Source organism: Euprymna scolopes, chromosome 10 (genome assembly GCF_053919585.1).
Source record: "Euprymna scolopes isolate OS-2025 chromosome 10, ASM5391958v1, whole genome shotgun sequence".
Taxonomy (NCBI): Eukaryota; Metazoa; Mollusca; class Cephalopoda; order Sepiida; family Sepiolidae; genus Euprymna; species Euprymna scolopes.
Genome location: NC_136491.1, coordinates 17,862,465 through 17,889,337, shown reverse-complemented (window position 1 = coordinate 17,889,337; position 26,873 = coordinate 17,862,465). Strand labels below are relative to the sequence as shown.

At 35.9% G+C, this 26,873-nt stretch overlaps 1 protein-coding gene across 1 annotated transcript in view; it reads right to left on the bottom strand.

Annotated features, from left to right (window-relative positions):
* LOC145285822 (LIM homeobox transcription factor 1-beta.1-like) overlaps nt 1-26,873 on the bottom strand; it is a 277,005-nt gene that overhangs the window by 31,380 nt on the left and 218,752 nt on the right. The gene's annotated exons all lie outside the window — the stretch shown is intronic.

Genomic DNA, 26,873 nt, shown 5'->3' with positions numbered 1-26,873 from the left:
TTTATTCTCCATTTTTTAATACACCTTTCTTAAAAAACATTCATACATTTTCTTCTACACTACAAACATAAATAAATAACCTCGAAAATATGATTTTTTTAAAATTTGCGTTACAAATAAATAATCAACGCGACAATAAAACGTATTGTTTTACTGTGTACATTTTCAGCATCCCAATTGATTTTGTTTTCGCGTTTAAATTAAAAGATATATCAAAATTCAAATTTAACTTTAAGTATTATGGTACCTGTTCAGTACACATGTACCTATAAGTATGGCAAACCACTTATAATGCAGTGGCTGTAATTTCTTTTTCAAAAATAAACAATTATAGACAGAACGACCCCTAGAAATCTATCTATATTCTTTTTTCATTTTAATATACTTTCATAGAAATGTTTCTGTTATGTCACAAAAAATATTTTCTTTACATCACAAGTGTTACGCTCATACATTAATTTCATAGCTAACATAACATACTGACCCAACGGGTCACGGGTAGTCTAGTATATCTGTAAAAGTGAGAATGTGTGTGCGTGTGAGGACACTTCTCAACTTATATACTCAACGATTTTTTAAAAATCTAAAACTTGAAATTTGGTATATAGAGTATTCAGATATGTGGAAAACATTTAACTGGTTTTCATTCAGAAAAAAGGGCTACTAAGGGGTAAAAATTGAAAAATTTGTACTTGGGGGTGTCATCGGATTTGTATCTGTTTGTCAAGTGTTTCACGATGTTTGAAAACACTTTTTGACGGTCTTCGCAAGCTAGTCTAATGGTTATCGTACCTGACTAACTGTCTTTAGGTTTGGGTTTCGATCTCAGCTCGAGTATTTTTGTTTTACTTACAATAAGTGAAATGTTTAGAAAAATATTACCTGCATACATATGCCTCACTTTCTTCTTTTTTTCTAACTTTTTTTAAAAGGGATTCAACATTACGTTTAATACCGGGCAACGTTGGGTCCATCTTCTAGTATTATATGAATTGCAGTTTTCTGTTTGCATGTGCCTTTATTGAAAGTTGGAGATTGCAAAAGACACACCCATAGCAAATTATTCATCGCCTCGAACAGAATATGGACGGTTCATTCGGTTGGGAGTCAATAAGAACAAAATAAGTCAAGCGGAGGTGGTTGACGATTAGAAGAATTTTCTTTTATATATATATTGCTATGTGTGCCCCCCACGTACTACTATCACTCGACAACACTCGCCAACCTCAACGCTGTTTTAACAGTCTTCTCTTTCATCGTATCTTTTGCCCGTGTTGTCGTCTCTCATATTGGCGGCTGGCGAGAAGGCGCGCACTGGTTCACAAGTATCAAAAATACAACTCAAAACATAAACTCGAGAGAAGCAAAAGATTCCAACACATTCTGTATGTATTGGTTGAGCCCTGGATGCAGGAGGAAAGCAACCCTCTAAACATTTCTGCATATATTGGTTGAGATCTGGATTGCAGGAGGGAAGCAACCCTCTAAACACTTATGTCTTGGCCGAGTTCATCAGTTGACGTAAGCTCATCTTGATTTTTTTTCCGAGTTACAACCGTCATTCGACTGTATAAAACTCAAAATCCTCAACTGTTGCACACTCAGGATTGTCCGTAAATTATTCCTAACTGTCGTAAACTGTCGCAAGACTCATTGTCACTCCTACAACTGCATGTAAACTAACTCTAAGTATACAGGGTGTTCCAAAAGCCTTGGCCACATTTCAAGTCCTCATATCTGCTTAACTATGAATGGTAGTAAGACAAAATTGGCGTCATTTTAAAGCTGCATTAAGTTTTTTGTAAGCCTATTGATTTTTTATTTCTTTTCAGATCCAGTAATAGCGTTCACTCCACCAGAAAAGGCGTTTTGTGTTCCCAATATTTTGAGAACACGCTGTATTTACCATTATCACTGCCACACCTTGATCAAAAATCCTATTTAAGTTTCCTTTGTGTGCATTAGTGTACAACTTCCTCTCCATTGTCTTTCTACTAAACTTACTCCCTATAACCTTCGTTCTGATTACCAACTTCTTTTTCTTTTTGTTTCTTGTAGTTTTCCTTTTTTTTTTTTTTAAATTCTTAACACTTAGGGAAAGTTGTCTATAGTATTACAATTGTGTGTCCTATAATTAAATAACTTATATAAAAGTTATTTTTTATGTAACCGAGAGAGTGAGAGTGAGAAGAAGAGAGAGAAAGAAGAACACACACAAACACACACACACACACACACACACACACACACACACACACATATATATATATATATATAAAATATATTTTAGTCATCGACATACAGACCTGTTTCGTTGTTTCACAACTCATCAGTGCCGCTAGACTAACAAGCCGAGGATCGAACCTAGAACCGTCGTGATGACAGTCGGCAGTCCTACCCCCTGACTACGGAATCGGTGGCCGAAATTAAACTGTCCGAATGTCTATTTAAATAAACATCCGTCCGCCACTCGTAGAGGGCTCAAACGTTTGTTTGTAAACAAACCGCGAGCTTCGCATCATTTCAGCTAAATTAAGTAGCGAGTAAGATAATTTACGATAGTGCTCTACCGAAGAGAAATTCCAAAAAAGAGCCTCATTTTGAAAACAAGAAATTATATTCTTGATTGGCGTTCATTCGATCTACATGATTTCAAACTTATTCGAAGCAAACCGACGAAAATACTAGTTTATCGGCGTCACATACTGACCAAGTATGCCTTTAAAATACACCCGGTCGTAAGACCCCAATTTTATGGATTTGAGGATTAGTTTTTCTCTGTCGGATTAGTTTTTCTAGTCTATGTGCATTAATCTCTACATTTAAGAATTCCTTAATATTTTAGCCATTTCTATTATTGTTAGCCGTTGTATCTTCTCAACCAACTACCTAATTCCAATATCGCCAATTGTTTTTCTGAAGTTTTTCGTGATTATTCCCAGTGCTCCTATTATTATTGGAGTCATTTTGATTTTCTTCATCTTCTATATCTCTTTCAGCTCTCTTGTCAATTTCGTATATCTCTTTTCCGTTTCCTTGATAGTCACACCGTGATCTGCTGGCACCGTGAAATCTACGATTTGGCAGGACTTTTCCTTCTTTTTAACTATTATGGCATCCGGTCTTCTTGCTTGAATGGATTTATCTCTTTGCACGCCCAGAAGAATTTATGATTTCCGTTTTCAAGTATTGCCGCTGATTTGCTGTTAATTCCCAATACTCCTAAGTCAATTCTGCTGATCAGGGTCCTATCTGCGTGTTAGAGTTTACAGACGATTTATGTGCAAACCATACGCTTACAAAGCAAATTAATATACAAACAAATACGTATGCAACACATTTCATACGTACGGGTTCGACATAAAATGACCGAACGACAGTTGATATGCTGTAAACGTCAACAATCAACCGACATACTTGCGGATTGTTCCTCTTTGTAGAGATTAATGGACGCATTTTGAAATATGGTTTATTTGTATTATTCCAACGACTGTTCTCATTTTCAATGTCATTTTCACAATGCTTCGTAGCGCAACGGATAAAATGCTACGTTTATAATAAGTTGTGAATGACAGTTTTCTGGAGGCTGGAGGTGCAATCCTCAGTACAGTCGGCACTGAGGATATGATAAAGAATTATTTAAGACTTCTACCCAGTCATGGCTGACAGAACAATAAAAATTTAACTCCTGTTGGTTAAATAAAGAATCAGGAAACGTGCTGACTAATGTTTCCGATAACCAATATTATATTAACTATAACAAGTGGTTTTCAATCCAAATCTTTAAGAATTTGACATTCACTACTTATTTATAAAATAGTAGTTGCAATACCCATCCTTGGAGAGGCTATTAATGCTTGAACACACTTGGACCCTTTAATAAAGACAAGAATTTTCATAAAAAAATAATCCAAAGCAATCATTTTTTATTTACTGCTATGGAAAAGTGAATTTTGGAGATTAGAAAAAGTATATTTGTATTATTTGAATAACTGATATGTTCTTGAATATTATTACCGGAATGTATTCTGGCGCAACAAATAAAATGGTAAGCAATAATCAGTTGTAGCGGTTGAAAGTTCAATCCCCAGTAAGGCCAGACAATGAATTTAATTTAATAATTATTTTCAACGATTTAAAACTATTTAAATTTTGAAAATTAACAAAATTTAGATTAAATATGTAAAAAAAATGTTTCATGGAGCTATTGATAAAGCTCTAAGTTAAAGTTGTAAATGGTAGTTTTCTGTAGGTTAAATCTCAGTACAAGCAATGCAAAAAGTATATAATTCAGAATTACTTAAGACTTCTACCCGGCCATGGCTGATGAAACGCAAACAATCTACCTCTCCCGTGAATTAGATAAAGGATTTAGTTTAAAATTCCGGTACATTTTAGGAATAGGTATCCAAGAAATGTGACCTACGTCAGCAATGCTGAGTTTCATCGAACACTTCCGAGATTAGTCAACGTTAACGAACGTTACCAAATAATATACACAATACGAACCAAACAGTTTTTTTTTTTTAATTTTAACCTAATCTTAACCTAATCTTAATCTAATGCTAACATAATATAGGTTGGTCGCTAGAAAAGCGGGAAATTTGTCAAACAGCGATTTATTTTTACAAAGAATAACTTTTACAAAGTTTTTCAAAGACAAATGTTATGTTATACTGATAGATACTAAAAATGTCGTCCGCGCTCTTCACTGCAGCGTCTTAACCTAAAAAAACAACAAAAGACCCAATCAAAAAAGTAGCAATCACATTTTATTCATGATCCAAGCTGACCTTCAAATTTCCCGCTTTTCTAGCGACCCCTCTGTATTAACCTAATCCTAACCTAATCGTAATCTAATCCTAACATAATCTTAATCTAACTCTAATATAATCCTAAACTAATCCTAACTTAATCTTAATCAAATTCTAATATAATCCTAACCTAATCCCAACTTAATCGTAAACTAACCCTAACCTAACCCTAAACCCTACGCTTTAGTTTTAGTTTTAGTTTCTAAAATCGATTTACTTTGGAACTTAACCCGGCTTTCTGTTCTTAGTCAAAGCGTATTACGTCACAACGACGTCACAACTGCAATTTTCTGGAGAGCTATTCCTAAAAACCTTAAATTCCATATAGATTTCCGAGTTCGACATAAAGATCCCCAACTTCAACAAGAGGTATCCGAGGACTGAAATATTCTGAAAATAACACACATGAGAGCAGTAATCTGCATAATAAAAACGATGAAAATCAGCCTCATCTAAAGTATTCCGAAAAATAAAGTTAAAATAAATGAAATGGAAGATATATATATATATATATAAAAAAAAATGAAGAATTCAAATTTCGAATCGAATAAAAAGGAAAACGAAACGACTGTACGACGTGTAATGAAAGAAAACGGAGAATAAATGGAATTATAAGAAAACGTAGAAAAAAAAAAAGGGAAAACGACGAACAAAGAAATGGAAATGCGGGGTTTGGAAAGGTTAGGTGCGATAAAGGTATAAAATCTTGTGGAGAAAAAGATGACTGTTCAATTGTCGTCTGCCAGCACTTATTCAATTAAGCAGTTTATATGACGAATAAAGCCAACGTAACAAAACGGTTATTGGTAGTGACCATGCTTGTGCCTTGAAAAGTAATGGCGGTCACTGAATAGGTTCGGGGACAACAAAAACACCAATAAAAAAAAGAAAAGAGAGTTTTCTTTGAAAAGATTCCGAAAGAAATGAAGGCAGCCATTTTGTTTTTCTTTTCTCCATCCGCCATGATTTGCGCCTTCTTTCATTGCCGACCTGTGACGATCCATTCTTTGGCAATTTATTTCTGTGTGGCCATTGCTGGCGCTGATGGCGTCGCGGTTTTCGGATGCATACAATTCTACGAGGTGCTAAAATAGCGAGCGGAACCAAAAAGCAAAACTACAAAAATAATCCTGAAAGAAGTTGAAAAATAACGGAAGCGAAAGAAGTTAATTCTTCCATTGATGAAGTGGACAACTAGAACCGGTATTCGTAAGGTGCGTCTATTCAACACGCGCGGTTACCGATGGAAATAAAGCGTAACAGAACAACAAAATTATTTTTATTGTGAGAGACCAATCAAATGGCTATTTTAAATGTCCAAGGAAATTAAAATGTCGGTGTTTTTGCTGAATTTGAACTAGACGTAACTAACTGGCTGCTCGGCTTTGCTCGGAACATGACATCAACCGCCGACTTTCGCCGAGCGTCGCTGATTATCAAAGCGTAACAACACTACTCAAGGAAAATACTGAAAACATTGAAATATAATAAAATCATTAGAAAATATGTATAACGAAAATAAAAAAGAAACAGCGACCTACCGTAACAATTTTTGTTTTAATCTTGTAGTAAATTTTAAAGTGGAAAACAATAAACGAGTTGTATTTTTTGTCAGGCATTTTTTTGTCAAACATTTTTTGTCAAACATTTTTTTGTCAAACAAAATTGAATACAATAAGATAACCAAATTTTTTATTTTTATTTTTTTAACAAAAATAAAAAAAAACGCACTTTCTAATTCACGAGTTTGCCACAAGAAAAAAAGAAAAATGATATTACTACTACTACTACTACTACTACTACTACTACTACTAATTATGAGTACAGGGAATGAGGGAGATAATGGGGGGGGAGAGACGGGCGATAAGGTAATCTAAAAAGTGAAGAAGCGAAACACAAGGTAATTATAAAAAGAAAGGACTATGTTTTAATTAAGTCATATCAGAGCAGATTTTAAATAAAATAAAATAACTGAAATTTTAATCGTTTTCGTAAATGATATTTCGGGATACATCTCCTTATCAAATAAATTTATTGCAATCTTTTTCTTATCTTTTCTTTTCCTGTTTTCTGCTCTTGTCATTATTGAATATCCGGTTGCATAAGAATTCCAAATCTGAATTGCAAGTATTAAAGCGAGTATTTATCCCGGTGCACCACGGTTAGTCCCTCAACTAGAGTATACAAGTAATCTATTTGATTAAAAATAATCGATTTCACTGATTTCGATGATAATAAAATATGGCAGTATGAAACATTCGTTGATCTCTATTCAATCCCTAGCAATGTCGGCTCTCCCTGCTAGTATATATATATATATATATATATATATATATATATATATATATATATATATATATATATATATATATATATATTTATATATATATAAATATAACACGGAAATTACATAATTGAGCTCTGTTATTGCTCTGTTTACCACACTGAGCTCTCATACCCGGATTTCCTCCTGCAATTATTCCATTATAACACTATATATATATATATATATATATATATATATATATATATATATATATATATATATATAATGTACCGCTTCACCAAAATCAGAGACATATTTTATGTTTATTTAAAAAAATTACAGGTTTATTAGCAAAAAATATGGCAGTATGAAACATTCGTTGATCTCTATTCAATCCCTAGCAATGTCGGATCTCCCTGCTAGTATATATATATATATATATATATATATATATATATATATATATATATATATATATATATATATATATATACACCCCAAAGCTTCTGGCCTTGTTGTAGGGAGATATAACATATGAGAAATATTTGGAATAAAGTCTTCCATTCCTCTTATTTCAAATCATTTGAAACAATAGCAACAAGTTTTAGTCTCTCCTTCATCAAGCCTGAGGTTTTGGGGAAATATATATATACTTTTATTAAATTTTCTGAAAATCAACATTTCAAAATCGGAACCATGCCGAATGAAGACAATAGCTTTTCTTGACACTTTATTTTTTTTTTATTTTATATTTTTTAAGTGTGTGGATATTCTTGTTCCGAAAAATTGCCAGTAGTGAAACATATGAGGACTCATATTAGGGAGAGATGCAACTAGATAAGTCGTCGAACATCTGGGAACATGGACCACCACCGATAACATCAAATGGAAAAGTGACAGTGTTCTACGACAAAGACATACAAGCAGGCAGATACATAATATATATATATATATATATATATATATATATATATATATATATATATATATATATATATATAATGTACCGCTTCACCAAAATCAGAGACATATTTTATGTTTATCTAGAAAATTACAGGTTTATTAGCAAGATTCACGTACAATTGTTTCAGCCCATTGCTGGTATTTAAGTATACAATAGTTCTCAATTATAAGTATCCTCAGCGCGGAAATATTGCATCCAAAGTCTATACAGATCTTAACAGGCTATAGACAGTTCTTCCACATCAGCAATACCTTTATAATTTATATATTATTTAATTGGAATTCATTATTGAGATGAGTATTATTTTTATGAATTAATTTATTGCGGACCATTATCCTTATCTTTCTTAGTTATTGTTTCATGATGTTTCGGCCGACTATTTCTCTGGTGATATCCGCGACGGGATAGGAACTCCGAATCTATTAAGTGCATTCTCAGCAATTACTGCCACCAATAGTTGTTGTCGTCTCATCACGTTTTGGCCAAGTAAACCTTTGGCCGGTTTTGTCTAGGATTGAAACCGCTATCTTCAAACAATTCTCACCTGGAACCGTAGAGATTCAACGTTTATCAAATGCACCACAGGCCCCGAAACGTCGTGAAACATCAACTAAGAAGGATGAGGATAATAGTCAGCAATAAATTAATCTATAATTTAGTTTTTATACCTCAACACGTCATCTATCTATCTATCTATCTATCTATCTATCTATCTATCTATCTATCTATCTATCTATCTATCTATTGCATGTTTCATTGACGAGCAGGAACAATTTCTGTTTGTTTCTCTTGCAATCCATTGTTTGCTTTTTGGCGGGCTAATATTCTGTTCGAGTGTAAAAGAACTTTGCTGTAGTCGCGAACGTTTTCGACTTCCATAAGTCGTCTTCAGGCGAGTGATGAATTAAAAATTACATTAACGAATGTATTGAAAAGATGATTTAAATCGTCTAAAATCATTAAAAGCACTTAAGCGTGCCTTCCCCTTCATACTGAACCTGGTTGATGGTCGTTTTTTTTTCATAAGGATTAGTAGGGCTTCAATCAATCAGTGTGAGACGGCTTCAATGATTGGGAAGCGCAGATCAGTGTGAGACGGGTAAAATGGCGGTGTTTTTAATTAGTATATTCTTAAATTCAGTTTTGGAAGTGTCATGCGCTGTAAGGTATTGGTAAATGGAGCTATTCGAGGAAGATAGGTTGCATGTTAGTCGGCGAGAGATAGTGGTTCTAGTCATTCGGATGTACGTGTTATTTTTGGAGACACATTCTCTTACAGGACATTAACAAGAAACGTACACGGCATTTTTAGTTTTGAGTAAACTGTCGTCGGGTGTAGAGTTATTGCTTATTAGTAATTGACTTGTTTTTATTATTTTTTTGTAATAAATAATGAATCTAATTTTAAGGTTTTGTTCAGTAGTTGAAATGTGTTTGCGTATGATATTTCTTATTATTTCTTCGTCTATTTTATAAGCAGATGCATGCGAATTATAAAATAGACGAACAGATTGTCTCTGCTCTTCAATGAAACATGCATTAGGGAAAAATTCTGCCCAAGTATATATATATATATATATATATATATATATATATATATATATATATATATATATATATATATATTAAGTTCTAAAATTTATATGGCAATTAAGCTACACAGAATATTCCGCATTTCATCAGGCTTATGTGAGGATTTTGTGGTTGTCTCGCATTTTTATATACGCACCTTCTATTGAGTTTTTAGTTAGCCAATCAGCTTTCTAGTTTCCCCCGCACCCTTCCTAATCAGCCAATGAGCAGGCACTTACAGGACAAAGGCCCAATTGACCTCCAATTCAATTTGTGTGTGCTGTTTTGGCGGGGAGCGTAGATATCTAGTGACTTGACCTATTTTAAACCTAGGTTAAATGTGTTTTTTATGTTAGTTTATATATATATATATTCAGCTTACCATTGATTTCTTTCAACATGTCAAAATATTCACTTTTTACGGCATTTGTCTCATGGCGCAGAAACAATCACTTTATTATTGTGTCAATTTTAATTTGTTTCCGCGCTGATCCATCAGAAAAACTGAAACTTTTAACTTTAAAAATCAAAGATTATTTTCGGACTTTTTCGACTTTATGCAATCATGCTCAGTTCTTTTTCTTTTCTTTTTAAAGTTAAAAGTTCCAATTTGTTTCTGATGAGTCAGCACGGAACATATTCAAAATTGACATAATAATAATCTGATTGTTGCTGTAAAAAGTAAATATTTTTACATGTTGAAATAAATAAGCAATAGGATGAATAATATATAGAAATTCGGGATATAGCTGGTCTGTCATTCATTTGTACATGCTCTGTTGTTTAAGTTATCACGCATCGAGCTTCATAAATAACATGATTGGTATAAATAAAAGGTGAACAATAATTGAAAAAGCATATTTTCTCCATATATATATATATATATATATATATATATATATATATATATATATATATATATATATATAATTGGTATGTAGTCTGCTTGAAGCATTGTGTTGGATAAGTATGTAGTAGAGATTTAGAAGGCTATCACAATGCGAGAAATGAGATATAGTCAGTGTTGGTGAAAGAAGACGAAAATAAGTGGCGATTTACAAATCAATAAGTACATACATATATGTCTATATATATATATATATTTATTCAGTTGTATTAAATACAAATGTCTTACTTGTTATGTCTGTGACAATATCCATTATATTTCAGGAAAAAATTCCGCTTTTCAAATGGTTAGCGTGACATATCGATTCAAAACATGCTAGATGATGGAGCGGAAAACCATTTGAAAAATTGGAATGTTTTCCCGAAATATAATGGATATTGTCACAGACATAACAAGTAAGACATTTGTATTTAATACAACTGAATAAATATATGTATATATAGATTTGTTGTTGGCATTTTTTAGCGTTATAATTTTTAGCGCTGTTATATTTTAGCGCTTTTTTACAGCTATAAGCTCTTTTTGTTATTCATATACATTTATGCAGATAAAAATAATATATAAAATGTATATATGTAGATAAATAGATAGATAGATAGATAGATAGATAGAGAGAGAGAGAGAGAGAGAGAAAGAGGGAGAGAGAGGCAGTTGTAATCGTGATGGTGACGATGAGGAAAAAAGAAAAATAGATATTGGAGTGTAGGTAGAGTTGATAGTAAGGATTGAGAATGGTTAAGGTAAACCCCTATAGAAATGAATGCGTCCAAATTCAGAAGAGATTCTTTGATTCCACCTCGTCAAAAGAACTGAATAGAAAAAGAAGACAAAAAACAAAAAAAAAAGGAAAGAAATGAAACCAAAGGAAAAGAAACAAACAAAAAAAAAAACGAAAAAACACACAAACAAACAAACAAACAAACAAACAAAATAAAACAAACAAAAAAACAAAAAGAAAAAAGAATCGATGTCAATATAACGCATACAATCGGTTTGCTGATCGAAATGTGTGAATGGTTGTCACGATACGCTTTACTGATCGTCATGCTTAAGGGTCATCTCAATCCTCATGAAGGAAGGTCAATCGCAATCCTTCTCATGACTAATGTAAGCGAAATGAGCCAAATCCGTCGAACCCTCCCACATATTCCCTTTTGTTTCACTTTTATTGTAATAGTTTCAGGTTATTATTGTCATGACTAACCATTTTATCGCACGGCTTTGTTGAAATACAATGAAAAGTAGAAAAGTAATTTTAACCAATCATAAAAATTCCCCCATATTTGCTGACGTACACGTCCTAGGACGATTACTTAATACTGTATACCATTCACAACACACACACACACACACACACACACACACACACACACACACACATTCTTTTTTTTTTAATTTTCTTTCTTTGAAGACTGTAATGTCGGGTATAGGGCAGCCAAACCAGCTGCCAACATTACCCTGCTTTTTATTGTTTTATTGTAATCAACCGAGAGCTCTTTTTAGTATCCTTGCCGTTTCCTTAAAGGCAATTGTGTGGATCTCTTTTGCACTTGGTCCCCCAGGCACCCATTATAACTGGTATGATTGATATCTCCCTAAGATTCCAGTTTTTATATCATACATGAGACTATATATATATATATATGTGTGTGTGTGTGTGTGTGTGTGTGTGTGTGTGTGTGTGTGTGTATGTGCGCGTGTGCGTGTGTGTGAGATTAGAATAATGGAAATAGTACTCTGGCGAAACAGAGAGATGAAAAAAGGAACAAACCAAGTTATTTGTTCATCGATGTTTCGTCTTTATTGTAAAACTTCTTCTGGATGAATGAAATTAAGAAAATAAAATATCAGCACAATATTTGAAAATATATTTTTGTTGTAATGAAAAGTATGGCTGTGTTTCATTCATTACAAAATAACATTTAAGGAATATTAACCTAAACTGTGTCATACATCTCATAGAAAGAAGAATACATTAAAATTTATAACTGATGTTTATTGCTTATACTGTGGCTATTTTTTTACAGAGTGTTACCACTTATGAAGGTTCAAAGGACACTCGAGGATAAGGGTTAATGAATGTAAGGTGGTAGAAACAAACAAACAAACAAACAAAAAACGTGACGTATTCGCCGTTGCGCCCATCCTCAAACCCGAAGTGACTTAGGTTTAAATTAAGCCTAGACAATCGAAAATATCGGTGATAACTTTCGAAAATATTGTGCGAAAAAAGCGACCCCTCATTGTAGAAAATTGTCCAGTTGAGGGTGAAGGAATTAATGTTTTTAGCCAATTTTTCGATATTTGTCGTCCGAATGGACAAGCTTCAAAACGATACAGATCTCGTGAAAATCGTTAACTGGAAATTGGTTAAAATTTGATTATTTACCTGAGAGCTCAACAAGAATTTGTCTACATTTGACTTGGAGGCTACTATATTGTAGTCAACCGGAAAGTAGGCCATCGAAACAGAGTTCCATGGAGCAGGTACGCTTGCAACTATTTAAATAATCTTCACATAATAATCTAAAACAATCAATTCTAAAAGCTGTACAAATCAATAATTTTAAGAAGCAAAATAAAATTCTCGCCACATTCACTTCGAACTTCACACTAACAATCGCGTCTTCTACGCACATATATTAATTTTGGCACCAGGTGGTGATCACTCTATTCTCTGATTACTGGACAATTCGTTGAATTTAAGCGTTAAGTTATTTAGGTTTATTTTAAAGTACAAGCCTGGGTTCCCGGCGTTGTCTGGGTGTTTGGAGGTGTGTGTTGAGCAAATAAATAAATAAAAAAAATAATAAATGAATAAAATAAGTTGTAGTAGGAAGACAGGCTCGAACCCATGATGCGAAGGCGGAAAAGAAAGTGGAGGTGTGTATAAGGGTGTTGTTTAAAACAGAAAAAAAAGAAAAAATGCAAGCGAACAAATAAAAAATAATGTGGTAGTAGGCAGGCAGGCTCGAATCCGTACCGCGAAGGAGGAAAAGAACGTATTAAAACAAACAAAAAAAAAACAACGTGACGTCTTAGCTGTTGCGCCCACCCTCAAACCCGAAGTGACTTAGGTTTAAATTAAGCCTAGACAATCGAAAATATCGGTGATAACTTTGAAAATCCATCGCCACTGTCGAAAGTTTTAGGCCTACATACATACATACATACATACATACATTTAAACAGACAGGTGAGATTTATATTATCGATTAGCCTGGGTGCCCGGCGTTGTCCGAGTGTTTGGAGGTGTGTGTTGAGCGCAAAAAAAAAAAAAAGTGGTAGCAGGCAGGCAGGGTCGAACCCGTACTGCGAAGGAGGAAAAGAATGTGGGTAAAAAAACAAAAACGTGACATCCTTGCTATTGCGTCCATCACCAAATCAGAGGTGGTGTAGGTTTAAATTGAGGCTAGACAATCGAAAAGAGGTGATGTCTTTCGAAAATATCGGCGAAAAAAGCGACCCCTCCCGGTAGAAAAATGCCCAGTTGAGGGTGAAGGAATTCATGCTTTTAGCTAATTTTTCGATATTTATCATCCGAATCGTCAAGCTTCAAAATGATACCGATCTCGTGAAAATCCGTCTCCTCTGTCGAAAGTTTAAGACATACATACATACATACATATATTACATACACACATACATACATACATACATACAGACAGACAGACAGACAGACAGACATGATGATGATTGCAATGTCTTGTCAGACAAGTGCCACTCTCTCAGACACTTAAAGTCCATGAGCCCAAAAAATGACTTCCATCGCCACAGGACCATTTTAATAGACAAATGCCTGAGGAAGTATCTGTACACAGATGATGTTACAGAGTCTTAGCTTTGTACGACAGCTAAGTCTCTCTCTCGGTTAAAAATGTTGAGATCCAGCAACAAGCAAGAGCAAGATAGCCGGCAACCAGTTAAACTGCAGACCAGCTTAATGCGGGTACTGGTCTCCCATTTTATGTTTTTTTTTTTTTAAATCAGAGATTTACTTCTCCTAGAAAGGTTGCCTTCACCACGGCTTACGGGAGCCCTCTCCACCCCAACACACACAAACACACACGGTGCTAGTTGGCCGTTGACCCCGAAAAAGGGTTCATTCGCCCTTTGGAAGGTCTTGTTTTTAATCATTCAGGGAGACTAGCCACCCTCCTCACCAAACAAGTCTGGTGCGAGAACCAGTTTAGCCGCTGGTGACCCGACCATTAGGCAGCATACATATATACCGACATACATTTAAACAGACAGGTGAGATTTATATTATAGATGTCAAAAAATAAATCTCCTTTTAGCGTATTTAAAATAATAAAACCATCCAAAAACTGTCAAAAATAAAATCCTTTTACATCACGTGAATTAATAAAAACCTTTAATCGATGCCAAACCCTATGTGGCCAATCACATATCGCTCATTCTATAAAGAGACTAGCAAGCCCGGTCGCAAAATACGCTTAAATATATTTTCATTAATGCAGATTTTGTATTTATTATTATATCATATTTGACCCAATATATAGTAATGATTTAAAAAGTGGAAAAAAAAAAAAAAATGACTCATGTGCCACTAACGAGAATCGAAACCAAAACGTTTAGCTTACAATTTATTTTTTTTCTTTGACGTCAATGCCTGAGCTATGAAGACATGTTTGCTGCAAGACTAAAAATTAAAACATGAACCAATAGATATTATGTAACGTATGCATATTCGTAATACTGCCGTGTGACCTTAACCTGGCAAAATCTATTTTTTTAAATTTTCACTCTTTTGCACTGATTTTCCTCGGCTAAAACCCAAATATAAAGCTTCGCATGGGTTCGAATACCCTGTATATTAAGTTTCATGTCTGTAGACCAAAAACTCTAGGAGAAGTTTGGTGGCAAATATTTTTAAAAACAACTATATATACGCATACATAAATATATATAAAAAGAGGTTTGTGTGTGTGTGTTTTTTTTTTTTTTTACAAGGAAGTCACAGCTTATCTAGGCCCGGAAGCCACTCGTGGATAAAGGTTATTGTGTGTACAGTCCGTTAGTGTTAGAGATTTGATAAAGTGTCTTACTTAAGGAGGCGGTTCATCAGGAATTTGTTTACATTGGACTTGAAGACATCTAGGTTGTATTCAGGTGGGAAACAGGCAACAGAGTTCCACAGGCGTGCACTTCTAAGAAAGTAGTTTGGTTCATGGAATCTACGTTTTGATTTTGGCACAGATAAGGAGTGGGGAAAATTATTGATAGGAGTTTCAGCTAGGCGAGTATTTATCGTGAAAGATTGGCGATGGGGGGGCAGAGATTGGAGTTCAGGCGAACACCTGCCATTGTAGTAACGATAAAACAAAGACAGGCCCACAACGTCTCTCCTGTGGGAGAGAGGTTGCAGGGAAGAGAAAAGGGCATCACCTACTAGGCCACGAAGTCTATTTTGTACTCTATCAAGGCAGGATAGGCTGTTTTTAGCGGCTCCTGCCCAGATGTGGCAGCAGTACTCCATCCTTGAACGTACTTGGCTTTTATACAGATAGAGAATTGCATCAGAGGTGAGATACCTTCTGGAGCGGTAGAAGGATCCTACCATTTTTCCAGCGACCTTGGCAACTGACTTGATGTACGTATTCCATTTCAGGTCAGGAGTAAAGGTCAAGCCCAGAAGTTTATCAAAACATGGAGCTTCCTCTAGACGAGAGTCACCCATTTCAATTGATGCCAGATGGGGATCAGAGCGTTGATGATGTAATGATAGGAGCTTGGTCTTAGATGCATTAAAGGTAACCAGCCACCTCTTCCCTCACTGTACCACACGCTCAAGATCAGAGGAGAGAGAATCTGAGAGAACTTTCTCATTTACGGCCTTTGATGTGTTGCCATAAATGGTCGTGTCATCAGCATAGATGTCAACGAATGATTTAAATATGTGTTTAGGGAGATCATTGATATATATCAGGAAGAGAGTTGGGCCCAGTATGTTCCCCTGAGGGAATCCAGCATTAATATTGAGGACCTCTGATTTCTGCCCATCAACCACTACTCTTATGAGCCTATCGGAGAGAAATGATTTAATGATCGAGAAAACATTTCCAGTTATACTGTAGCTGGAAACCCTTGTGTAGTAGGCCTTTATGCAAAACCTTATCGAAGTCCTTTGATATGTCAAGAGCAATTGCCCTAGAAATGAAGCCTTTGTCGAGAGATTCGCTAATCCTATGAGATATAACAATTAGCACATCTGCTGTAGATCTAGCCCTTATGCCATACCTTATCGAAGACCTTTGATATGTCAAGAGAAATTGCCCTAGAGAGGAAGCCTTTGTCAAGAGATTCACTAATCTTATGAGATATAACAGTTAGCACATCTGTTGTAGATCTGGCAGAACGGAAACCATATTGCATGTAACTAAGAAGGTTATTTTTGCTGAGGTGGTTGACTACTTCTCTATTTAATATGGATTCCAGCAACTTACTCATGACACACAGGAGACTTACTGGTCTGTACTGAGAGGGAGATGACTTATCACCTGAATTCTTAAATACAGAGCATTGATGATGGTTGGGATAGAACGCACGCTTCTGTTCAGTATCCTGTTTGCTATTTGCCAAAATTGATGGGAACCAAGCCGCTGCTCAGCTACTTTGGATTTAACGGAATGAGCATATAGCTCTCTTGCATTTTTTATTACCCTTTTGCAGTGGTTGCTGGCATTCCTGAAGACAGCTTTAATCTCAGTGCCTCTATTACGTTGGTAGCTATGGAAAAAGTGATTTCTGTGCGCGATAGCAGCACCACATTCTGGGGAGAACCATGGCTGGCTGTTAGGTTTTTGTTGGAATTTTTTGGATGGTATGAATCGGTCTATGCCTACAATTAGCCATTCGGTCATGTCTGATACTATAGAGGACACATCCTTTTTAAACATGGAATGCAGTGGTAGATCGGATATAAGTGTACGGAATCTATCCCAGTCAGCGGTAGAGTATCGATATACAGTACGGTGGAGAGGTACCTCTCCAGACTTATTGCATTTCGTTTTTATCTTAACTGATACAACCGCGTGGTTGGAAGATCCCAGAGGAGACAGAACGGAACTTGAACATAGCTCAGGGGAAGTTATGAGAAAAAGGTCTAGAAGGCTAGCACACTGACCGGAACTATCGGGCACTCAGGAGGGTTCGTGGACAATCTGGGTGAAGTCATAGGCAATGGCAAAATCATGACAGTCCTCCCCTCATCATCTGTCTTGTTAGAGTGGGTCAGTCATTCCGCATCATGAACATTGAAGTCACCACAAATGTGGATGTTAGCTGAAGAGTGAGCAGACAGGATGTGGTCAATTTTTCAGATATGCTCTTAAGGATAGTAACTCCGCTATTGTGAGGGCGATAGAGAGCAAATATAAATGCAGTAGTATAAGCAAGTGCAACCCGGAAGCACATATAAGGAAAATTAGGGTCTTCTCTGAAAATATCCCTACCACCATCTTTAATGTAGGCACATATTCCATGTCCATAGCGATCTTGGGATCAGATTTAGATGTTAAGTTAGAATATTCTTTAATTATGAATTTGTCAAGGGAAGTGCTCGGCCTAATGCCAGTTTCCCTTAGGAAGAATATGTCTGGTTTCGTCTCCTGTAATTAGGTTTCAACCTCTCGAAGGTTGGAACATAGACCCCTGATGTTGGAGAAGGAGACATGGTACGCTGGAGGATGGGGTTCTAGGTTTACACGTGTTATTTTTCTGGAGGTATTTCATGTTGAGGATTGGGATTTGTGGAATAGGTCGACAGACTTGGTTAGAGCAGGACAGAGACCGAAGGTAAGAGAGAAAAAGAGAGGAAGATTTTTTTTGTAGCCATGGTAAGGTAAAGCCGTAACAATTACGCACTGGTATGGCATCGAGAGGCCCCACTCGAAACTATTGCATGGTTCAGAGTCCATTCCCCAAATGGCAATACAGCAGCCCCAGTATTTTGCACCTGCTGATAGGACGACCTCCTTAGTGGTTAATCCAAGGTTCGGGTCCCTGACTATCAGGCGGATAATGTCAGCCCAGATGAAACGTTTACCTCCAGCACCCTTACTAGTGATATGGCCACAAGGATAGACATAGGAACAGAAAATTTCCGACATCTCAGGCTACTGTTCACGAAGTACTGTCGTTCTGGAGAGCAGGTTTTTCTTCACCCTTTGTCAGAAACATCACTCATTGGAAATGAGGACTGAGGGACAAATTGTGTTTACTATAACCTTTTTACGCAAATATTGCGCAATTATAAATCATGTAGAATATCTGCATTAATATAATTACACGTAATGGTTAACGATGATCATCACATAAGAAAACCGAAAAAACCTAATAGGGAATTAATTAAAATGAATGTTTAAAAGAATATGTAAATTAGCTAGATCTTTTGCAGATGAATGCAATTACACAAGTCATATATATAGAAATTTGTATTTTTGTTTTAAATAAATAGATAAAAGGGTTTTTAATATGAATATCAATACATTAAAAAAAAGAGGATTATTGATGTTAGAAATGCCCATATTTAGATTGTGATCTTGATCTATATTCCCCGGCGTAGACAGGTACTTCAGCTAGTATAAGCCTGTGTGTGTGTGTGTCTATTTTATGGCCATTGTTTTCTCTTCGATTTTAAAGTTTGATCACAGAAGCTAAAAGGAAATTCCATCAGCTGCGGCAGTGCGACTCGTGTCTTTTCCCAGACGTTTATCGGCCGCTGATTATAAAGTCGTTCTCCTCAATTTTACTTCTCAAATGTACAACTGCTGTCGTTCGTTTTTAAAACGGAAAGTCTCATCGAATCGTTTTTTTTTCTTCTTTCATAGCGGATCTCTTTTCCCGCGAAATTATAAATGGGCACGCGTTAACCCTCCCACCCCCTCTATCTCACCCTCTTTCTCGTATGTCAGGGTGCCTCAAAATAAATCTATTTTTAAACAGAGATTAGCATCAAATAGAAAAAAAAGTTCTTAATCTTCGGGCCAGGATTAAAGTGTAGTATCTGTTCTGATACTGCATTTCACTTTTTTCACTTCACATTTTTGATATCGGTTAATCGAAGAGAAATCCTTGATGACTGATACATTTTTTTTAATTTTTGTTACTATCCAGAGTGCCTCTTTTCGGGAAGCTATTTTACCCACAGTAAAAACCGACCTTGTGTCTAACTCCGCCCTCGTGGGGAGAGAAGTAAACAATAAATAAAAAATAAATTAGTATCAAAATGGATGATTAACTTTGAGACACAATCTCCCGACCGCCTGTAATCGTAACTCGCTGCGCTGATGATTCCCGAAAGGATGAAACACTATTATCTGTAAGTATTAAAAATAATTATAGTAATAATTATGTCACCCCCTTTAAGAACTCGGTTCTTACTGTTGAGCACTCCAAGTTTAAATTAAAGTCGGTAAGTTAAGCTTGCATGCGCAGATCATGACGTTTTAACCATAAGATCACTCTAGCCGCCTAGACATTTTTATAAATGTATAAATGTTAAAGTCAACTGTATTTCTCGCGGTTAACGTTGGCCGTATGGTTTGTTCCTTGCTTACGTAGCTTATGATTTCGTAGTCAGGTTCGAATCTCCCGACCGGCTGTAATTGTAATTCCCTGCACTGAAAGGATGAAACACTAGTGGCTGTAGGTATTAAAAATAATATATATATAAAGGATGAAACACTAGTTGCTGTAGGTATTAAAATAATATATATATATATATATATATATATATATATATATATATATATATGTATATAATATATAATACCTACAGCCACTAGTGTTTCATCCTTTCAGTGCAGGGAATTAACACAGAGACGAAGTACTTAACATATCAGTTTATTTACAATGAACTTTTTTCCATCGACGAAGAGAGAGGCGCTCAAATGTAAGAGTGGGTTTGTGTGGCAGGCGACGCGGAGAAATATCAATCACACTGGACGACTCGTTTTTTTCTTCCTTCTCTCTCTCTCTGTCTCTCTCTCTCCCTCCCTCTGTTGTTTATGCTGTCTTGTATAGACATCAATCGACTTTCCTGAAATGTAAATATTAAAATATTACATTGCTCTTTTTTGTTTTGCGTTGCGAAATTCTAATTTTCTGACTTTCAATGTAAACCTTTCTTTGTTTTGGGTGATAATTACAATTCCGGTCATTTTTATGGGACACAAAAATGTAGATCAAAAATCCATCTGGAACGTGCGTGTGTGCACACCTCCATTTTTATCGGTGTCGCCCAAGCTCCATATTACACAATATTGACTTATGTGAAAACTCCTAGTGAGTAATTAATAATAGCAATAATAACTTCAATAAAGTGACTCCTCTCGCCACTACTACACAAACAAAATAAATTCACAAACAAACACATATGCAAATCCTGACACAAGCTTCGATTGACGCCACACAAAACTGTTTGAAGAAGTAAAGTAGCAACCAGGCCATTCTGGAAATATGCGGAGAGTATTGGGAGAGTATTGGGAGAGTATTGGAACGTTTAAAAGGAGTTGTTGTCACCCAATTTCTCGAGAAGACCAACGGTTGTTAGTAGCGATAAATCAGTGGTAAAGAACTGTTGCGAAAATGCAAATGAAATCGTCACCATGAACTGGAACCGTACCAAATAAAACAGAGAGTCAAGCAGGATAGAAAGACCGAGGAGAGAAAGCACTACCGAGACCTCCGCTGGATGAGTGCAAAGAAGACTGGGAACCCGGAGAGGCTTATTGCCACCCAAATTCCAGTGAATACCAGTGGTCACTGTTAACGAGAAAGGGTAGAGAGTACCGGAAATCTGGGGAGACTTGTTGCCACTCAGACTCCGGAGAATCAGAAGTTGTTCTCAAAGAGAAATTTTGGATGATGATCTGTGTTACTACTCCTTTTTTTTTACACAGTGGTCACCACTTATCAAGGCCCGGAAGCCACTCAGGGATAAGGGTTATCGCAAGTACATTACGTTAGTGTGGAGATTTGAAGTGTTTACTTAAGGGGGCGGTTCATTAGGAATTTGTTAACGTTTGACTTGAAGACATCCAAGTTGTAGTCAGGTAGGAAGCAGGCAGACGGAACAGAGTTCCACAGGCGTGCAGTTCTAAGAAAGAAGCTTTGTTCATGGAATCCACGTTTTGATTTAGGCACAGATAAAGAGTGGGGGAAATTTTTCACAGTGGATTCAGCTAGACGGGTGTTTTTAGTGAGTAAATAATAATAATAATAATAATAATAATAATAATAATAATAATAATAATAATAATAATAATAAGATGATGAAGAAGAAGAAGAGGAAAGAAAGAAAGACAAATAAGAAACAGTTGAATAAATGTGATTCGAAACTCTGCCATAGGAAAAGTAAGTCCCATGCGTGTACAGACGCAGTCACCTCGACCATTAATTGTGATGGGTGTTGGGATGAGATACTAAATTGAAAACGAGTAAGCATGCTAATCGGTTGTTATTATCGCCATTCAAAGCGATGCACACAACGATCACACGTCAGTGTTAATATATTCATTAATATAAAACCCTCTTCTCCTTTTTTCTCGTTCGTTCAAAGAGGAGGTACCCCATACAAAATCAACCCGCTTCTACCACCCACGAAAAAGAAAAAAAAAAATGGTGGTTTCTATTTATTTCAACACAGAAACGAATGATAATGTTCTAACACAACGCACCCACTCCATCCAAGTCAGTCAAGCGCTGTTAATCGCATCTGCATTCTGACGAAAAAAAAAAAAACCCTCATAACTTGCCAACAAATTTATACTCTCTGCCCTTTAAAAAAAAAAAAAATTCAAGTATTTTCTTTTATCCCCTGCTTTCCTTTTACTGGTTTCCTTTACACGTCTTCGGCGAATAGGAAAGTGCCACGTCATATATGACATGTATGTTTGAGTAAATATATATAGGGTTGGGAGTTCACCAGCTCAATTTTCAATGTTCAGATGAGCAGAAATCTCCAGACTTTTATCAAATATGTACCTAATGTAATCAAGCATCCTATTGAATGCCAAACATTCACCTACTAACTCAAATATTCCAAACCGAGAGATCTTTTTAAGATTTTGACCGTCCTTTATCCCAGCATAATTTTTCATAAGTCTCACTAAGTTACTTTTTACAATCCATACATTTCACAAGAATATGGCTTCTCCCTTTTTTATTTTTATTTTACTTTTGTTAGTTTGAAGAGATCAAGGGGCTCCCTCCTGGGGCCATCACTTGGTTCTATTATAGTTTAAATTTATAACCGAGGGCTCTTTTAAGAAGAGACACTGTTCCCTTTATGGCTACTATCTGTATTTCCTTACAGCTTGGTTTTCCAGGGATTGCTTCTAAGTATTTTTGAAGGTTCTTTTTTATTAGACAAGTTGCTCCTGTCACAACTGGTATAATGTTTATTTCTTTCAGAGGCCATGTTGTTTTGCATCATTTTTTAGGTCCTGATATTTTGTTATCTTTTGCCTGCTCTATTAAGGCCAAAGTCGTTTGGAACTGTGACGTCGATAATGAGTGCAGTCCTTTCGGGCTTGTTCCATATTACTATATCTGGCTTGATGGTCTTGTCTTTTATGTATCTGCCTGCCTGTATGTCTTTGTCGTAGAACACTGTCACTTTTCCATTTGATGTTATCGGTGGTGGTTCATGTTCCCAGATGTTCGACGACCTATCTAGTTGCATCTCTCCCTAGTGTGAGTCCTCATATGTTTCACTACTGGCAATTTTTCGGAACAAGAATATCCACACACTTAAAAAATATAAAATAATAAAAAAAAATAAAGTGTCAAGAAAAGCTATTGCCTTCATTCGGCATGGTTCCGATTTTGAAATGCTGATTTTCAGAAAATTTAATAAAAGTATATATATATATATATTTCCCCCAAACCTCTGGCTTGATGAAGGGGAGACTAAAACTTGTTGCTATCGTTTCAAATAATTTTATTCCAAATATTTCTCATATGTTATATCTCCCCTCTTTAGGAACTACAACAGGGCTAGAAGCTTTGGGTATATATATATATATATATATATATATATATATATATATATATATATATATATATATATATATATATATATATATACACTTGTGCCCGATATTATTCATACCCCCCCTTGAAAATTGAGTTTATTAGGTGTAACTTTGTAAGAATTTATTGTTTACGTCCATATTGATACATATTCTTAATAAACCTCTTCTGATCATTTTCGTCATTTTAAAATCTCGGGATACTTGTAATAAAAGAAATATACAGCTATTTATAAAATCTGCAATGTTCAAAAATAATCATACCCCCTTATTTTATCAGTATTAATCGAGTTTCTGATTGTTTGTTTCCTGTTTGATTCTTATTTTGAATGCTTTTATACAACCTTTGATTAATTTCATTGCATTTTTTGCATTTTTTCAGAAATTAAAATGATATCAACTGAAAACCAATAAAAGAATAAAAATTATTAGAATGGGGAAGAAAAAAGAGCTTAGTAATGATCTTAGGACTAAAATTGTGAATTCACATAAGGATGGTTTAGGTTACAAGTCAATTTCCAAGAAATTTGAGGTCCCTACAGCAACAGTACAGAGCATCATCAAAAAATTCCAGAGCCACCACACAACAAACAACTTGATTGGTAGAGGAAGGAAAAGGAAACTGTCTGCTAGAGCCACCCGGAATATTTTAAGAAGTGTTAATGCAAATCCAACCACCACTACTAAGGACATTTTAGAAAACCTGGAGTCTTCTGGCATAAAAATATCAAGGCAAACATTGCAAAGGACTCTGCATGAAAATGGTCTGAAAGGAAGAAGACCAAGAAGGACTCCATTGCACACCGGAAAACACCTTGCAGCACGTCTAAAGTTTGCTAGGACCCATGTGAATTCTCCAGAGTCCGTTTTCTCAAGTATTTTGTGGACTGACGAAACAAAAATTGAATTGTTTGGCCATATGGATGCTTCTTACGTTTGGAGGAAGAAAGGAGAAGCTTACAACCCAAAGAACACCATACCCACGGTGAAACATGGTGGTGGTAGCCTAATGTTTTGGGGCTCCTTTTCGGCTAGTGGTCCAGGTAGTTTGGTCAAGATAGATGGAACCATGAAGAAGGAGCAATATTTGGAGATACTCCAGAAAAACATTAGACAGGATGCGGAGAAGCTCCATTTAGGACCAAACTGGGTCCTTCAACAGGATAATAATCCAAAACATACTGCCAAAATAGTCAAGAAATGGTTTGAGGATAATCAAATTAATGTTTTGGAATGGCCTAGCCAGAGTCCCGACCTGAACCCTATCGAAAACCTCTGGCACATATTGAAAACTGAGGTTAAAAAGCGGAAACCTAGAAATTTGAGGGATTTGGAGAACTACTGCATTGAAGAATGGTCAAAAATCAGTGTTGATGCTTGTAAAAACCTTGTTGATAAATATCCAAAACGGTTACAGGCAGTTATTAAGAATAAAGGGCATGCTATTGACTATTAGTAAGAGAGGTATGAATAATTTTGAACTAGTGCCATTATTGTTTTTCTTTGTATAATGTTTCAAACTTGCATAATTTATTTATTTGTTGAGTTTAAATTAAATGCTTATGCTTGATTTATTGTTTGAAATCCCTTTAATATTGTCTACCTTCTGGTTTGAGCAATATTCTTATAGAAATCTCAAAGATCCGAGGGGTATGAATAATATCGGGCACAAGTGTATATATATTTGTGTGTATATTACTCGTAGCTAAATTGACTATTGAAATACTCGCAGGCTTTTTGAAGATTATAATAATAGACTATGGTTAAAATTGTATGACAATTGGTAAAAAAGAACCTATATTTTCAAACCATAAAAAATGCTTAAATTTGCCAACATTTGTATATATAGTGTTCGGCAGGCCAGCTTGTTTTGCTGCCTCGGTTGTCTCCACTGTAGCTGTGCCAAGCCACTAATATATATATATATATATATATATATATATATATATATATATATATATATATATATATATATATCGTCCTCCGATGCACAGGTTGTTGGAATATGGTATAGGTAATACAGAGGTCAAACTCCCTACAGATTGTAAGAAGTCGTAAACCATTTGCATTTACCTTGCCTATGCCATGCTTACCAAGTACACCGATCCACGACGGATGGTCACTACCAACACGAGCATTGAAATCGCCAGCAAGAACGAGTTTATCATGGTGTCGAACTCTGGAAAGGACATCACGGAGGGTATCGTAGAAGTCATCCTTCTCTTGATCTGAACTGGCTAACGTTGGAGCGTAACAACTAACTAGCGTCACCCTGGTGTTTCCTTCTAACTCTAGGGAAAGAGTTGCCACACGATCAGATATGCCTTTGGGAAAAGACGATAAGGACTTTGCCATCTTGGACTTAATGGCAAAACCAACGCCAGATTGGCGGGGTTCATTTTCTGCCCTTCCTGACCAAAAGAAGTCATATCCACCCTTTTTCTCTCGAAGTTGAGAATTGCCAGGCAAGCGAGTTTCACATAAGACAGCAATGTCAACATCATACCTCTGTAACTCAAGAGAAACAAGGGCTGTCTTGCGCTCGGGTGCAGCATTATTATCCTGGAGGGTACGGACATTCCAACACCCTATTGAGAGATTCTTTGTTGAGGTTTTTTCGTATTCTATTGTTCTGACTGCGTAACTGGATAACCAGACAGCTGCAGCGGGCTGCCAAGTTAAGTGGTGAGCAAGCAATTTTTTAGGGCTCCTTTTATCGCCCCCTCCCCGCAACAGGGAAAGCAGTTCTATCCCTAAATAGGGCTGCTTTGTCCCTGATGGAGGACACGAACAGCACAATTGCTCACAGGTTTGTGCTAGAACGGCCATCTACCATCAGCCGCCACTGTGCAGAGATCCGGCTGAGGACTTCCAGTAATATCCTTTACCTGTCCCCGTCGCTTTCACTCCATCGCCAGTGGACTTCTTGCAGGACAATATGAGGTTTTCATAATGACATTACGACAGGCTGTCAGAAACCCACACAAAGGACTTGCATCCTCGTTCAAAGGACTGGCATCTTATTGACTTCGTCATAACAAAGCGGAAGCACATGAGTGACTTCAAAATCACTCGCTCTTTCCACACTTCTTGCTATCTTTCGGATCACGCCATTCTCAGAAGTAAACTGTCGTTGCATGTGCGAAGGCACAGAGTTAAAAAATCAACAGTCCCCAAACGCATTGATGTGCGGCCTCTTAAATCCAGGGAAAAGAGAACTTAGCTCTCCAATAAGCTTGATGAAAACCTTGAGGGTGTTGATGTAACTGATAGTGTTGAATCTTCTTGGAAA